Raw genomic sequence first — 11,670 nt, 5'->3', positions numbered from 1 at the left:
TTCCCTACAGTCTGAAAATGGACCCCACTCTACTTCCAATCAATAATATAGTACACTTCCATAAAGTTCTAGGTGATAAAACTGCACTTTGTGGCTGAAGTAAGGCAATAAAATTTGGTTCTATTGTTTAGCACCACTAGTACTGCCTGTGAATTGAGGCCTTTAACTCCCATGCTCTGTCAGCAGAAGTCACAAGCCATCCTTGTACACGAACACATTAATTACACACAAATGAAAAGCATCACTAGATTTAGTGTATTCTCAGTTTTATTTTCTGATGGGAGAAGAATGGCTGTGAGAACATTATCTTTAATTGTAATATGCAATTTGAAATATAGAAAATAAATATTTGAAAGATGTTAAGTAAAACTTAGGTGACATTAACTAATAAGCACATGGGGTTGGGATGCTTGGTTATTTTATCCTTTAAAATATATACACACCTAATGCCATAGTCATAAAAATCTTAAGTCTCAATATAGAACTGCCCTTTTTATAAACTTGAGATAGATTTTACTAAATAAATTCTACTGCTTAATACTGAAAAGAATGAAGACTTCAAATTCATACATCCCAGCTACAGGAATCATTCCTGTACATTCCAGGTAGGAATCATAATTTTAAACTCTCCCATTGGTATGAAGCCCCTGCTGGGATTCACAGGCAGAGAGGGACACTGGAAAAGCGTTTGAAAGGTAACAAACAGCCCGCGTGATGTTGTTCATCTGCTGCCCCCTCACGGTGGAAAACAAACAAAGCGCCACAGGACGCCCAGGAAAACAGCTGGATTTCCAGGACCTGCTACCAACACTTTGCTGGTAACCACCTGACAGCAGATCTTCCTCATTTTAAAGGAATTCCCTGAAGTTTTACAGTATCCATAGACTCTAAAATATACTTCCCATGTGTGTCTGTTAATATGGGCATAAAGAGAGACAATTGTGGTACGAAGAGAAAATGAGGCAGCTTGCTCTGGCACTCTGGAGCTCTGTGCAGGGCACAGCCCATGCTCACAGAGCCACAGTCAGCACAGCAGGGTTACCCTTATGCCCTTCTGCCATCAGCTATTCCATCTGTGCTGCAGGACACACCACCGAGCTGGCTGTGATCACCAACAGATCCTGTTCTGCTGTGGGGACAAGGCCTTTAGCAGAAAGAATTAAGAGACAGCTGCAGGCTGGGACTATGGCTAATGCCAGTTTTATGAGTTTGCACCTCAGGGGGCTGTAAGAAAGGAACAGTGTTGACATGAAGTTTGTTTTGCTGTACAGAAGTCAAGCAAAGCTCGAGTCAGAACTAGGTATGAAAAGTTCAAGTTTTTAATCTTCGCGTTTCCAGGAAGAGCTCCAGACAGTCCATAAATGCTCCTTTTTCTTTCAAAACAGAGATGCAGTGTGTACATCAGATGACAGATTTCCTACGAAACCTAAGATAAAATCTGGATTGTCATACCCCACTGGTTCACAAGTAACCATTGTAATGATGTAACGATGTAAAGTGCTTAACCTTACACTTCTGCAACTTCAAACAGAGACAACTTTTGTTAACTGACTGCTTCATTTAAAAAAAGCCCAAAAGATGCCTATGTGCAAGGTACATCATCAGCATATTGGTCTGCTCCCTACTTATTAACAAAAATGCTCTAGCTCACTTCAAGCAATTAGACCTTTGACTAACCAAACCCAAATTCCATTTTTGCTTTCTTTTTATAATACCAATGTCAGTAAGCTACTAAAACATGTATTTATTTCTTTCCATGTGAGTGACAACAACTCCAAACGAGAAAAGCCAGATTCAGTATAAACAATTATGTAAGTCCTAGAAAACAGCAGGATAAAGAAGCCATTTGGGGAAAAAAACTTTGACAATTTGAATTAATTTATGATACACAACTGTGAAAGTCAGAAAGTTATTTCTCTAGTTAAACTATTGTAAAAATGTTTTCTGACAATGTAACAGTCATATGTATGGCCACAAAGACCAACAAAGAGAGAACACATCCCAAACCAAATGCACATACTTAGAAGAAACTTAGAGAAAGAGATGTACACAAGCTTCTCTACCTAAATATTAGAAAAGTTATCAGAATATTTTGTAATGTCAACTTATGGACAGGTGGCTACCAGAGATTATCTTCTTTATCAAAGAAAAAGAGATCTTTTCTGAATAACAGGAATGCATCAAATGCCTTCTCAAATTCTGTTTGGAAGAAAGGATGCACTTGAGGTCAGGGAAAGTCTTGGTGTTAACTCTTACAAGTGCAGATAAGTAGAATTTTATGCTAACTGATAAAATTGGTGCTTCAGTTAACACTCCTCCTAAAAATTCAGCCGTGACTACAAAGAAAGCTGTTTTTCCACCTAGTTAACTCGCCGGATTCCAAGAAGTCTCACAGCATCTCTCTTGGCTCCTGAAAGAGCCTGTTTCAGTGGCTCTACTTTGTAACAAACTTGTACAAGCTTGTAACAAACTATAACAGAAAACCTTTAGCTGCATCTTTTGATCAGCACCTGCATAATTTGTTCCAAAGACTGGTACTATTCCAAACCAAGAAGAAGGCAGCTGTTTGAAAAGAGTACCTTATTTTTGTTCAGGTTAACGGCAACTGTCTTACAAAGATATGTAAATAAATCAGCAAATAAATGTGCCAGATTACCAAATATTATACAATGAAGAAAGAAAATAGCAAGTTTTGCTATGATACAGATCATACCTACTGGAGGTACTGCATTTAAATTAGCCTGAATCCTTCTTTCAAGCTGCTTTTGTGTTGAAAAACACAGGATTATCTTCAGGCTTCTTTATTCTCTTCCTGTCTTTCATTTGTGGGTTTGTTGTTTCTTCATGATGGATTTGCTTGTGATGTCCACTCAACTGATGTCTGGCTTTGAATACTTGATCCCAAAATGAAGACAAAAGGGCTGTAGAAGTTCTGTAATTTTCCATATGCTCCTTCAACTCTTCTCTGGGCTGCCAATTAAGAAATAAGTTAAGTAAACTAATTCAAAAAGAACCCTGAAATACACTATACCATTATTTTATAATACCATCAGTGATGGAAAGACTTAAAAATCTGAGATAGGAAACTTTCAGGTGATGAAAGACAAAGTTGTAGAGAAAATAAACCTTACTCTTCATTCTGTGCTGTTTGTGAAACACAAAATAGAGCTTCTCAAGAAAAGTCATTTGTTTGAGTTGGTTTTTGTTTGTTCATTTGTTGTGTTGTTTGAGGGTTTTTTAACCTGTAGGGCAAAATTAGATGCAAGTTAAAGATAAGTAATTTTGAGGAAAGAACTGCTCTGTTTTATTTTGCATATACTGCAAATACAATGAACACTCAAGTGATACACAGAAATGTTTAACTGCCATTCACACACACCTTGGACGTACAGATTATCATTATAAGAGGAACACTTGCATTATAAAATTGCTAAAGTGCTGTTCGGCACAAAGAAAGATAAAACCAAAATTAGGTAAGCACAAATTATAATCATAAAAATGATAGCATTTGAAAAGTTACTACTGCATTTGACATACTTGCCACGACAATAAATATCCTTTCTTTTTAAAAGTGACAATGCAGGAAGGAGAAACCTGATTTTCAGGTTTCTCGTTTGACCTGAATCCATTTGTTTTACCAGATTACAGTGTATTTATCATATAAAACCTTTATACTACAATGCACATTTCTAACATTTCTGTCTTTTCTAAGTTTCCTCAGTTAAACTTCCAATGATCATAATACATGTAGATAAAGACCAACCAACCTTTTTACATAATACAGCTACTATGCTGCAAGGAATTGACTTACTTTCATTATGTTATGACTATCCAAAAATTGTTAAAATAACATAGAATGCTAATTATGTTGTTAAGACTAACTCAAAGATCAGTGAAATGTCAAACCAAGATATAAGCTTAAGAAATACAGTCCTGCATACACTTTTAAATATATACCATAGTTATATGGAATTAACTAAATAAAAAATTAGGAAAAAAATGTAAGCCCATTACATGATTGAGAAGATACCCAGTGTTTGTTTCAGAGTAAATGAAATACTTTCATCTCATGCAAGTATCATTTGGCACAGCATAACTTAATTTGACTCAATATTTTTTGTCCTGACATAGTTTGTATATTACTGCTTTTGCACTAGCCAAGATACCAAAAAATCTCCTTTCACCACTCTCCCAAAAGCTTACAAACAAGATATAAAATCTGATGTTAATTGTTATACAAATAAATCAATCTCAAAACAGTTGTACCAACTCTGAAGAGTATTTGTAAAAAATACAACTTAGTAATGTGAGACATTTCAGTAGACTGCTGATTATAGAAAGAAAAAAATTAAACACTTTTCCTTACCCAGTGTCACCAAGTCTTATTAAATTGCCTATTCCTTTTAATGTGATGACACAGCAAGCATCAGATTGCCAATACTGCTGAATTCTGGAGTCTCTAGTGAGTAAGAGAAAAGGGAGGATAAATGCCAGTTTTGTGACCACTTACAGATTGAAAATTATATAAGAACCTTTTTGCTTTTTTTATTTGCTGTATTCAAGCATAAACAAACACTTACCTGACCCTCCAATTCAACGTACACCAGTGTGGTTCAGTAGTCAAGATGCCACCAACACATGTAAGGATGTTGTGATGGAGCTGAAGCCAGTAACTCTAAAGGGTCTACATGTCACAGGACCTAAGGAAGAAATACGTGAACTTTTATACAGCCATGTACTGTATGGCACATACATAGCTATGTACAGCCTAGTAACTCAGAACATACAGCAGTACATACTGCTAAAGGAGAGAGCATTTCTGGTGAGTTATTTTAGCATATTAAGGTAGATTCCCAATGTATTTCCCACATAAAATAAAAGCTACATTAAAAAACTCAAAGCCTCAACTCATTAAGGTTGCTACGCCAAGAAATAAAAATTAGGTATTGCCAAAATTAAAGTTGAATTGTCAAAATCAAAGTTGCCTTGGTAACCTTAATCTCATTGTTTTTTGTGTATCTACTCTGCTCTCTAACGAATAAATCAAGGCTAATGAAGCACTACCCGTTCCACACACTGAATTTCAAAAGGATCACTGGGAGCAGAAATTTGTATACAGGCAAATCAGGCAATTGAAGATTTTGCAAGTGTACCCACCCACACAAGATGAGTGCTTGGCATTTTGACCTGTATTGAGAGTTCTCAACCCTTTTTCTTTTTTTTTTTTTTTTTTTTTTGTGGTTTTGTTTTCTTTTTAACATTCAACAAGGTTTAGGTTTCATTGTTGGAATCAAAATACCCAAGAAGTTAAAGAATTAATGCCAGATTTCACAATGGGGAATAATAAATATATAAAAATATACACACACATATCAAAAACCTCTAATGTTTGAACTAATTGTCATTTGAGTAATGGCAGCACTAGTAAATAGAAGTGATTATGTACCCTCTTGTTTTAATGCTGATTCACATGTCTGAGGCTATATCCTTTCTGTCCACTTCAGACCAAACTGTTGCCCAAGCTATTCTCATTTTCTGAGACTCCACATTATTTTACTCTTTGCCCACTTTGCCTTGACCCAATAATCACTTTTGCTAACATGCCAAATTCTGCTTAAGCTCATCTCCTCATCTCGTCTTTAGCAACATCTCACAGGTTTTCCAGCCCCACTGGTCTTCAGTATCCAGTTTCTTTTATGTGCTGTCCACAAAAGAATTAAAAACCTTTGCAAACCACGTTCCAAAGGAAACTGGCAAGTTTTCTTACTTCCAGTCCCTGCCTCTCTAAAACAGTCTGTCACAATTAGCTTCCTGCAATAAGGTACTGTCATTGATCACTGCATTTTTCAGAGATACTGAAAAGTCCAAATCTCAACAGATATTTGCATAGAAGTGTGGCCTTTCAGCTGTTCTAACAGGAGACACTACCTGAAAAATGCTTATATATTTCCTTCAAGACACAGACTATTAGGGCTTTTTAAACGAAATCCTGCAGGTTCCACTTGAAAACATCATGAACAGAAAGTTTTCCCCATAGGGATTCTAGAAAATAGGCTGAATCATTTTTGTTGATTTGCACTTCTGACATCATTAAATGTCCAAAAAGGAATCAGAAAGAGACTAAACCCTTGGGTTAAAATAAATCTAAATTGAATATTGAACCTGGATGGTCATCATGAAGAGTATTACAATTCTGGTGTTACTCCAGTCACACTGACACAAAGCTAAAGCCAGAAAAGCTTCAGACATTAAGCATCCTTCAGCTTTGACATTCTACGTGGTACAGTATCTCCACCCCCAGTTTAACAACATAACAAATAACAAAATGGTGAGGTAATAAAGTCTTCCTTGTATGAAGCAAGGATCTCTACCTCTTGTAGATGGAAATAAAGCTTCACTGAGTAAGACGAAGCAACACTTGAGAAAGGAAGATAGACTTGCTGCTACTAACAAGGCAGAATTTCCTTTTAAACAACTAGTTATCCAACCAAGCAATTATCAACTGCCAAAATGAGCTCATCAGAAACTCTAATCAACCTAAGAAGTATTCAAAACCCAAGCATCTCATCATGTCCTGCCATCCAGATTCCCTGCCCTGAATGTTGCCCTCTTTTCTCCTCTACCTACTCATGCAGCTGCCACATCCCACCCCACCTATTGCCTTGGAAAGATGGAGATCCTTGTTTAGTGCCTTCAAGCAAACTCTAAGAAGTCCCTAATCCTTCTCCCCTGCCCTTCAAAGCACAGCCTTTCTAATCTATTTTAGTGAGTTTTAAAGCCTTCTTCCACCAATTAAAACAAATTTACTTGTATGTACACTTGTATTAAGCAAATATTTAGCACTAAAAAAAAAAAGGAAAATAACTGCAAAAAACATCTCACATCTTCCATTCAGTATAGTTTGAAACAGTATCTGTGCTTGCATAGATGCTTACAGACCTTGATCCATTCCTTAGTTGTATTAAAAGCCACAGTTCATTACAATAGCTTAAAAGCAGAGCAAATACATTAATTTGTAATAGAAGACATTTCTCCAGGTTGAACAGTTATTAACACAAATGTTCAAACTTAACTCCTATGTAGTTTAAAAGTATTTTGTAGTTATTTAAGCGACATGAGGCCAAATTTTTCTGAGATGCACAGTATTTCAGAAGAAAGAGCAAATATTGATTATGAAGACATAATTTGACCATGGGGATTCTGGCAGCAAATCCAAGGTTAGCTCAGGTCTAAGAATGCTTAATGCATTTCCAATGTCAGAACAAAAAGCAAACCAAAACAAAACATGGTAACAAGGAGCTCTCAAAGATTTCAAACCACAATTAAAAATGAGTTAGCAAAATATGTACTTGCAGTGGAGTTATTTTGATGTCAATTACCCAGCTTATGAAAAATATTGAAGGAACAGATACATTAAAATACCCCAACTTCAAAGGATTATTTTTAGTGGCAGACATAATACACCTTACACGTCCATTTTCTTCTGAGCACATCTGCTGACAGTCTAGATTTGGTCTGGAGAAAGTACTGGTTGGAGGCTGTAGCTTTGGACAGAGGATTTCTGTCTAAAGGGAAATGCAATCAAGACCACTAACCCTTTTCTTGTAAAGGTTTTTATATAAAATCACTCAACTTTTCAGCAGCTTCTGAACTCTTTTTTATAAGATTCAATTTGTACATTGTTTTCCACTAGCCAGTTAGGCTTTCACGAAGGTTAAAAGCTACAACAAGTATATTGTATCAACTAACGTTAGCAATTACAGTGAGAACTTGACACTAAGTTAAACACAACCTTAGTGCTAAGAAGCTATGGTTAAAACTATTTCAAAAACTATCCCCACAGCCAGCAGGAAGGCTCTCATACTCACTGTATCAGCTCCACAAGCACAATAAATCAGCCGATAGCAGTTCCTCAAAGTGTTACAGTAAAGCTTCCTTTAATGGAATGAAACATCTGAAAAACATTACCAAGTTGAAGTTTTCTTAGTTTCTTTTTTGTTTCTTCTGCACCTCAAAAATGTATAGAAAGTAGCATGGTGTTAAATAAGTATTTAGAAAAGTTTCCTTTGCTCACATTTATCACAAAAATGTAAGCAATATTTAGAAAAAATACAAAATGTTTACCATTCCACAACACTACCAAGAGCTTAAAAAATTATTAAGTATTTAACCTATTAAATTTTTCACCAGGAAGCTAAAATTAAGTAAACTATCTGCATGTTAACATAGCAATGAATGGCAAATTATAATCTTCAAAATTCATCACCCCCAGACATAACGGAAATTGTCAAAAGAGCATCTCAGAAAACCCAGTCCCAGGTTTTCTCATCACAGTTTTAAGGAAGATGGATTTTTGATCCCCACGCCTCCCACCCAAAAGGAATGAAATTACTCATTCAAGAGACAATTTATAATTTGTTAATAAAAAGCAGTTCTCCTTTCACTTAAAAACCAGATTGTTTATATAAGGACTCATAAATTTTTTCACTGTTGTGGTCATCTCTATTTTGAAATACTGTGAATTTCAATTGTATTTCCATGCGCTTTCCTTCCATACCCCCTTAGAGAAAAAGTTACACTGGACTGCAGCCTTGTTCTTGGCTTACAGCCATTGTGAAGCAAATAAAAAACTTGTTTTGCTTTTATTTCCAAAAATTACCACTTTCTCAATTACTTTTCCTCCAGAAATTCTGCTATAACCTTTTAAAAAACTCTATCTCCAGCCCTGTCAGGCAGTAATAGCCTCAGAAAAAGCTCATGTATCTCAAAGACAACAAAGGCATCAAAACTAGACAGCATAACATGTTATCCAATCTAAACCTTTCAATCAAAACCCTTCATAATCTAATCTAAACCCTACATCATAACACAGATGCCTGGCTACAACCACAGGATGCCCTGTCATTCCACATTCCTTCATGTTCCTAACCCTGTCTGTTCCCTTACCTGACCGCTGCCACAAACACCAGAGCACACCCAGGAGCCATCACCTTATTTCATAATCACCTGTTCTTTCCCTTGGCCATACTGAGCAACCAGAACCAACTCAGCAGTTCAACCCCTGAAGCAAGAATTTGGTTTGTATCCCAGCAGCAGCCACGGAAACGTTGCTAAAATCAATTAATCACTACAACCACCTGCAATACTGAATGGTTAAACAGAAAAATGCCCAGACTACCTTTGTACACAATCTCTCAAGATTTTTACCTACAGACATGAAGGTGAGCACTAGATGCATAGCTTTATTGAGGGCAGAGTACTTGAAATTACTAACAGAAACATTATTTAAGCAATGAGGAGAAAGTGTAATTGGTACAAAAGCGACATTTGTAGTTAATGCAAAGGAGAACAGAACTAGAATACTGGAATAATGTCCTTTTGTGCTTTAGGAGACAGACTACGTTAGTCAAGGTCTGCCATTGATAAATGGAGATAATATTTAGCTATTAAAAATGTCACAAAATGTAGAGATAACAGGCATTCACCTTGATAGAAGTACCTTCACAGTAATGTTAAGAGTCATTAAAAAGCTACTAATATTGAAATTATTGGAATATGATGGTAAACTACCCATAAAATATTCAGAATCCAAAATATGAAATGAGACAGGATTTTGCAGAATGAACATTATCAAAATGTGAACATTTACAACACATTTTTAGTATTTTCACAGTTCTTGCATTTTCTTTGGTCAAACCAGCATGAAGATGTTTTACAGTAGCTTCTGATGATAGCATTTACAGTTCATACTGAAAGGCTACAATAAATTTTGCATTGACCAAATAAAGTTATTTGCAGCAATAAATTTAAGTTGAGGAGGCAACTGGATGAGAGTGAAAAATAAAATCTGACTTACTGGTAAAATCACTGTGTGGGCATGTAACCATATCCTGGTAAGGCCAAGCAAGCTACATGAAGATTTCTTATCTGCTCAGTTCCAGATGATGGGCACTGAGATGAGGTTTCCTCTGACGGCTGTTTCTGTGCACTTCCCAGGCACTTTATAAAGTGATATAAAAGCACCTCTACAGATGAGGCACTGGTAGGTTTCTTTTAGCCGCATGTGTGATTTCCAATGGTTTTCCATTAAGATCTACTCAGTCATGTGACAATAAACACATTCAGAGACACGATCCACATCATGACCCTTTAAATGGATTTTCTCAGCATCTTTCTACTCTAGTGCTACACTGCACACATTGCAGAAAGGCTGCCTTGTCTCAGAACCCAGCTTTAAGGCACAAGCATTTTCCACAGGGTGAGCTGAGCCTTTAGATCCAGCTTTGAACTGATTTTCCTGTGATGTTTACACCTTGATTGAGTCTTAGTGGTTTTTATCTCCCCAGCGAATGTCTGGGTTCTAATACTGGAAATGTGACAGATGCTAAGAGGCAAAGACTGGACTTATCTGTCCTTTCCCTTGGAATATGGAAGAGAAGTCAGCACTGCAGGGTTCCTCAAGTAGCAAATAAGATGCTGCTTCTCCAAACAAGGTGTTCCTTTCACAGGAGTGAGAGGCATGAGAATTATGCTTGGGCTCATGTCACAACAGCAAGGACTCTTTATTTTGAGGCATCTGAAAGACAGGCAACAAGACAGTAATTTTTTGCAAGATTTCTTTGTTTTCATTATTTTCATCTCCAATGCTATATAACTCATTTTTACCTTGGTCCATTTTAGAACAGCCCGAAATTCGACATGCCACATCTGTTTCACGCATTTGAGCCAGGTGTATCCTGATCTTACTTTTGATCCTGCTTGTGAAATGGCAGAGCTTGTACCTCTATATCTCCACCAGAAATATTTCCACCAGACAGGGCAATCTGGGCTTCAAAATCCTCAAGCAGAGCAGCACACAGCTGGGATGTTGTGATGTCCCAACAGTGATGTGCGGGTTCATTGACAGAGCACATTGGTATTTGTAGTTAAATAACTACAAACAACTAATTTTCTGTAGTTGCAGTTGGTTAGAACATGGCTCTGGTAACACCAAGGTGGTGGGTGCAATTCCCATACAGGCCATTTATTTAAGAGTTGGACTCGAGGATCCTTGTGGGTCCCTTCCAACTCCAAATATTCTATGAATCTGTGAAAAGACAATAAACAGAAGAGTTAAAATCCACTTCATGATTTCAAGTGTCTTATCCAAAGTCTGGGGAGCAACAACATCCAGATTCAGATTCCAGTCCTAGGGATGTCTGCAGATTTTAAGACTATCTGAAAGAAGTGAGGGTCCTGCATGAGAAAAATGATGCCATAAACGACTGCTCAAATCACCTGTTGAAACTAAAAATGAACTACAGGTTAGCAAGATTACGGCCTTTCTGTGTTAAATTTATAACAGCTCCTGTTAGGAGACAGGCAGCAGAGGTCCTAAATCTAATACTACTTTTAGAAGACGAGAACGCTGGTGAGAAACCTGCACCCTCCGGCCCAGGAGCCACCACAGCGCACCCAGACACTGCCCCGCGCCCAAACCCCACCGACCCCTTCCCTGCTCCTCGGCACAGCCAGGCCGAGCCCGGAAAGGCAAACTAAGCGGAGCAGCGCCTTACAGCAGGATCATAGAATCGCAGAACGGCTTGGGTTGGAAGGGACCTTAAAGATCACCCAGTTCCAAAGCCCTGCCATGGGCAGGGACACCTTTCCACTGGACCAGACTGCTCAGAG

General features: G+C 37.3%; 1 long non-coding RNA gene across 1 annotated transcript; it reads right to left on the bottom strand.

Annotated features, from left to right (window-relative positions):
* Positions 1–254: 254 nt before the first annotated feature.
* On the bottom strand, positions 255–11,664 carry LOC108449795. Its single transcript, XR_001866096.1, has 7 exons — positions 10,666–11,664; positions 9,857–10,576; positions 7,869–7,954; positions 4,581–4,700; positions 4,367–4,459; positions 3,132–3,242; positions 255–2,970 (listed from the first exon to the last, which is right to left on the bottom strand). It is a non-coding gene; the product is annotated as an uncharacterized LOC108449795 (long non-coding RNA).
* Between the last annotated feature and the right edge of the window lie 6 nt (positions 11,665–11,670).

The sequence above is a fragment of the Corvus brachyrhynchos genome, unplaced genomic scaffold, assembly GCF_000691975.1.
Source record: "Corvus brachyrhynchos isolate BGI_N302 unplaced genomic scaffold, ASM69197v1 scaffold100, whole genome shotgun sequence".
In the NCBI taxonomy this organism is placed as follows: Eukaryota; Metazoa; Chordata; class Aves; order Passeriformes; family Corvidae; genus Corvus; species Corvus brachyrhynchos.
The sequence above is the reverse complement of the archived record's forward strand: the minus strand, read 5'-3'. Positions and strand labels throughout refer to the sequence as shown.